This window comes from Eumetopias jubatus, unplaced genomic scaffold, assembly GCF_037043125.1.
Source record: "Eumetopias jubatus isolate StellerSeaLion01/CBP00866 unplaced genomic scaffold, mEumJub1_p1.0 scaffold_11, whole genome shotgun sequence".
In the NCBI taxonomy this organism is placed as follows: domain Eukaryota; kingdom Metazoa; phylum Chordata; class Mammalia; order Carnivora; family Otariidae; genus Eumetopias; species Eumetopias jubatus.
In genome coordinates, this window is record NW_028274817.1 from 10,258,395 (window position 1) to 10,264,325 (window position 5,931).

General features: G+C 42.4%; 1 pseudogene; it reads left to right on the plus strand.

Moving 5' to 3' along the window:
• The first annotated feature begins 2,187 nt into the window (after positions 1-2,187).
• On the plus strand, positions 2,188-3,070 carry LOC114224595 (sorting nexin-11 pseudogene; annotated as a pseudogene).
• Positions 3,071-5,931: the final 2,861 nt, after the last annotated feature.

Genomic DNA, 5,931 nt, shown 5'->3' on the forward strand with positions numbered 1-5,931 from the left:
ACTCTTTCAAAATAGTGTCTAAATTCTCTTGGGATATTTTCTTTGTCTCTTGTAGTATTTAGAACTGCATTGTTTATTTTCGAAATATTTGGTATTTTCCTAGTCATGATATTATTATTGATTTCTAATATAATTTATTTGTGCTAAGAGAACAGATTCTGTATTAGTTAAATCTTTTTAAAGTTATTTAGACTAGTTTTATAAGAATAGATTCTAGTTAACATAATATGTGCCCTTGAAAAGAATGTGTTATTCTGCTGTTGCTGGGCACAGTGCTCTGTAAATATAAATGAAGTGGTCCATATATACAATGGAATATTACTCAGCCATCAGAAAGGATGAATACTCAACTTTTACATCAACATGGATGGGACTGGAGGAGATTACGCTAAGTGAAATAAGTCAAGCAGAGGAAGTCAATTATCATATGGTTTCACTTATTTGTGGAACGTAAGGAATACCATGGAGGACATTAGGAGAAGGAAGGGAGAAATGAGGGGGGGAAATCGGAGGAAGAGATGAACCATGAGACACTATGGACTCTGAGTAACAAACTGAGGGTTCTAGAGGGGCAGGGGGTGGGGGGGGTGGGTTAGCCTGGGTGATGGGTATTAAGGAGGGCACGTACTGCATGGAGCAGTGCGTGTTATATGAAAACAATGAAGCATGGATCACCACATCAAAAACTAATGATGTATGGTGACTAACATAACATAATAAAACAAAATTTAAAAATATATATATATAAATGAAGTCAATGTCGTTCATACTGTTGTACAGAACTTTTATGTCATTACTTTTTTGCTGTTCATTTAGTTGTTCTATCAACAGGAGATGAGTGTGTTGAAAAATCCAACCATGAAGGCAGAATTGTCTATTTTCTACTAATTTCTGTCCATTTTTCCTTCACAGTTTTTGAAACTTTGTTAATAGATGCACAGTCATCTATTATAGTTACATCTTCCTAGTAAATTGACATATTATTATGAAATATTTATCTTTATTTCTAGTACTACTTTTTATCTTGAAATCTATTTTATCTGATATTAATGTAGCTATTCCCTAATTCTAATCCTTATTCTTTGCATAGTGTATCTTTTCCCATCCATTTACTTTCCTTTTTCCCATCCATTTACTTTCTTTTGTTTTAATTTTATTTTATTATGTTATGTTAGTCACCATACAATATATCATTAGTTTTTGATGTGCTGATCCACGATCCATTGTTTTCATATAACACCCAGTGCTCCATGCAGTACATGCCCTCCTTAATACCCATCACCAGGCTAACCCATCCCCCCACCCCCTGCCCCTCTAGAACCCTCAGTTTGTTTCTCAGAGTCCATAGTCTCTCATGGTTCATCTCCCCCTCCGATTCCCCCCCTTCATTTTTCCCTTCCTTCTCCTAATGTCCTCCATGCTATTCCTTACGTTCCACAAATAAGTGAAACCATATGGTAATTGACTTCCTCTGCTTGACTTATTTCACTTAGCGTAATCTCCTCCAGTCCCATCCATGTTGATGTAAAAATTGGGTATTCATCCTTTCTGATGGCTGAGTAATATTCCATTGTAGATATGGAGCACATCTTTATCCATTCATCTGTTGAAGGGCATCTCAGCTCTTTCCACAGTTTGGCTATTGTGGACATTGCTGCTATGAACATTGGGGTGCATATGGCTCTTCTTTTCACTACATCTGTGTCTTTGGGATAAATACCCAGGAGTGCAATTGCTGGGTCATAGGTAGCTCTATTTTTAATTTTTTGAGGCACCTCCACACTCTTCCAAAGTGCCTGTACCAACTTGCATTCCCACCAACACTGTAAGAGAGTTCCCTTTCTCCACAACCTCTCCAACATTTGTTGTTTCTTGCCTTGTCAATTTTTGCCATTCTAATTGGTGTAAGGTGGTATCTCAGTGTGGTTTTGATTTGAATTTCCCCGATGGCTAATGATAATGAACATTTTTTCATGTGTCTGTTAGCCATTTGCATGTCTTCTCTGGAGAAGTGTCTGTTCATGTCTTCTGCCCATTTTTTGACTTGATTATTTGTTTTTTGGGTGTTGAGTTTGAGAAGTTCTTTATAGATCTTGGATACCATCCATTTACTTTCATTCTCTATTTGTCCTTACATGTAAAATGTGTCTCTTTTAGAAAGTATGTAGATATGGTGCGGCTCTGGCAGTGTTGCTGTGGGGAGTGGGTGCTGCTCTCAGATGTTTTCTTCCAATGGGCTTTCAGTGTAGGATGTTGGAAAACCAAGAGCAGGAGGTAAGTGTGTGGTCTCCAGGAAACAGGAGGTGATCACTGTGCGTGTTCAGGACCCCCGTGTGCAGAATGAGGGCTCCTGGAATTCTTATGTAGATTATAAGATATTTCTCCATACCAACAGCAAGGCCTTTACTGCCAAGACGTCCTGTGTGCATCGCCGCTCCGTGAGTTTGTGTGGCTGAGGAAGCAGCTACAGAGAAATGCTGGTTTGGTGCCTGTACCTGAACTTCCTGGGAAGTCAACCTTCTTTGGCAGCTCAGATGAGTTCATTGAGAAGTGGCGACAAGGTCTGCAGCGCTTCCTAGAAAAGGTCCTGCAGAGTGTGGTCCTCCTCTCAGACAGCCAGTTACACCTCTTCCTGCAAAACCAGCTCTCGGTGCCCAAGATAGAAGCCTGTGTCCAGGTGCAAAGTGCCATGACTGTTTCTGATGCCATTCTTCACTATGCTATGTCAAACTGTGGCTGGGTCCAAGAAGAGAGGCAGGGCTCTTCTCACCTGGCTAAAGGAGACCAGCCGAAGAGTTGCTGCTTTCTTCCAAGATCAGGCAGGAGGAGCTCTCCCTCACCACCTCCCAGGGAAGAAAAGGACCATTTTGAGGTGTGGGCTCCTGTTGTTGACTGTGAAGCTTCTTCCTTGGAAAGCCCCCCTCAACCACCCTCCCCCTCACCATCATGCTGTGATTTTGCAAGACCTGATGAGGAAACCTCTGCTCCTCAGCCTGTGAGGAGGGCCGTGGGAGGGGACCACGCTGTGCCTTTGGACCCTGGGCAGTTAGAAAGGGTTTTAGAAAAATGAGCTCTGGTCCGAGCGCTGGGTTCTGCTCCGAGGCAGAGAAGATTCTGGCAAGGAGGCTTGCTGGGGTGGGAGGGGGCTCAGGGTAGGTGTTGGGGAGGCTGGGCCACTTAGTGTCTTACGGTCACCTCTGCTCAGGTTGGTGGCACAGAGGTCGGTCACCACAACTCCTCAAGTTTCCTCCATAGGATTAAACACTGGACGGTTGTAAGTTAGGCATAAGGCCTGTGGGCTGTTGGCTTTGCACAGAAATATGGGGTATATTTACTCTCCTGGGAGCTGAGTTTCTTTAGATGTTTGTTAATGGTCCCGGGAGCATTGCCTCAGGTTGACTGGTTTGGGGGGCCCTGCCGGTGACCACTTTGAAGCTGTCCTATTGAATACTGACCCGACAGAAATGCTTGTGTAGTTGTATTCCCACTGGCTGGGTTTTTGCTGCAGCCCTTGGAGCACTTTGTTTCCGGGAGGCTGGTCTCTTGCCTCCCTCCTTTCGTGGCCAAGGTGGTGAATGTTTGTTCTCCCACCTCCTTGCTTTTCCTTCCCGAATACCACTGACGGCTGCAGATTCCGCCTCTCCCCAGCCCTCAGCCTGGTGTGAGGGGCCCGAGGCCCAGGACGTGGCTCAGGGCTGTCCCTGGAAGAGACCCGAGACCCGGTGGAAGCCAGAGGAAAGGCAACACCCCCGGGAGGGCTTTGTTTTAGAAAAGGCTGTCTGGGGCTGTCACCGTCTCCTCTGGCTATAAAGCCGAGACCTGGAGGTCTTTTCTGCAGGGTTGGCTTGGGCTCCTTCCTTTTTTGAAACCTGCTCTTCTTAGTAACAGCCCCCTGCCCCCAGGGCTTCAGCTCCCACAGTGTCCCTCTCCTGTGTGGCAGGGAGGCCGTATGTTCAGTCCAATGGGGTGCAAGGGCTTTGTTTGTGCCTGGAGAGAGGGCTCTGGGGATGGAGATGAGCAACCACACGCCTTCAGACAATGAAGCATTCTGCCATCCCACTGCCCTAATTCCTCTTCACCGAGAGCCCCAGCCCGGCTGCTCTGCCTGCTCTCTGCGCCTCTGTACTCCGTCGGCGGGTGGCTCTCCCCATCTCGCACCCCCCCTGCCTCCCCCCCTCCCTGGCTGTGGGCTCTTTTCCTCCTGGCCTCTGCCATGGGCCTGTCCTGGCATTGCGTTCAGAGTCGAGGGGCTTTGGCCTGAAATAAAATCCAAGTATTTAAAAAAAAAAAAAGGTATGTAAATGTGCCTTTAAAAAAAACTGTTCTCCCAGTTTTCCTTTTAATTGGGGTGTTTAGTCTATGAATATTTAGTGTAACTGTTGATACTGGTGAATGTTATAGGCTAAATTTTGTCCCCTCAAAATTCATATATTGAATTCCTAACACCCAGGACCTCAGAATGTGACTGTATTTGGAGACAGGGTCTTCCTAGAGATAACTAAGTTAAAATGATGTCATTAGGATAGATTCTAATCTGATATAACTGGTATCCTTATAAGAAGGGGAAATTAGGGGGCACCTGGGTGGCTTAGTCGGTTGAGCATCCAACTGTTTCGGCTCAGGTCATGATCTCATGGGTCTTGAGATCGAGTCTGTGTGGGGCTCTGCACTCAGCAAGGAGTCTGCTTGAAGATTCTCTCCCTCTACTCCTCCCCCTGCTTGCACCCTCTCTCTCTCTCAAATAAATAAATAAATCTTTTAAAAAAAAGAAGGGGAAATTAGGACACAGACATGTATAGAGGGAAGACCACGTGAAGACACAGGAAGGAGATGCCATTTGCAAGTAAAGGAGAGAAACCTTAGAATTAACAAACCAGCTGACATCTTGATCTCATACCTCTAGTCTCCAGAACAGTAAGAAAATACACTTCTGTTGTTTTAGCTATTGAGTCTGTGCTACTTTGCTATGGCAGCCCTAGCAAACTGATACAGTGAGTTTGAATCTACCTGTTTACTCTTTTTTTGGTGTTCTTTTGGTGTTCTTGTCCTTCAGTTACTCCCTTCCTGCCTTTTAATCAGATTAACTATATTTTCAGGATTGTGTTTTACTATTCTTATTGGGTTGTTAGCTAGACTTCTTTGCATGTTTTTAATTTATTCTAGAAATTTCAGTATACATCCTTCACTTTTCACAGTTCATTTTCAGTTAATATTATATCACTTTATGTAATATATAAAAACATTCCAACAGTCTAGGGCCACTTACATCACTCCTTCCTTTATTCTAGAATTATTATATGTATTAAATCTACTTACTCTAAACACCACAGGGTAATGCTATATATTTTCCTTTCAATAGTTGTATATATCATAAAGAATTAAGAGGAAGAGAAAAGCCAAAATGATAGTAGTCTTTTGTATGTACTTTGACATTTACCATTAAAGATGTTCTTTATTCTTTTTTTTGAAGTGTTACTTTCCATCTGGGAAAATTTCCCTTCAGCCTGGATAATTTTTACTGGTGTTTCTTTTAGTAGATCTGCTTGTGATGAATTATTTTTGTTTTCTTTTCTTGGAAAATCTCTTTATTTTGCTTTCATTCTTAAAGGATATTTTTGCTGAATATAGAATTTTATACAGACATTTTTTTTCTTTCAGTAATTTAAAGATGTTCCATCTGTTCTAGCCTCCATTGTTTCTGATCAGAAGTCAGTTTTTAATCAGATCATTGTTCCCTTGTATGCAATTCATCATTTTTCTTTTGCTGTTTTCAAGTTTTGTTGTTTGTAATTAGATTTCAACAGTAAGACTATTAATGTGTTTTGACATGGGCTTCTTCATGTTTATTCTGCTTTGTTTTCTTGAAGCATCCTATATATGTAAAATTTTCCTTGTCAGCCTTTATTTCTATTTTCTTAAAGATTTATTTAT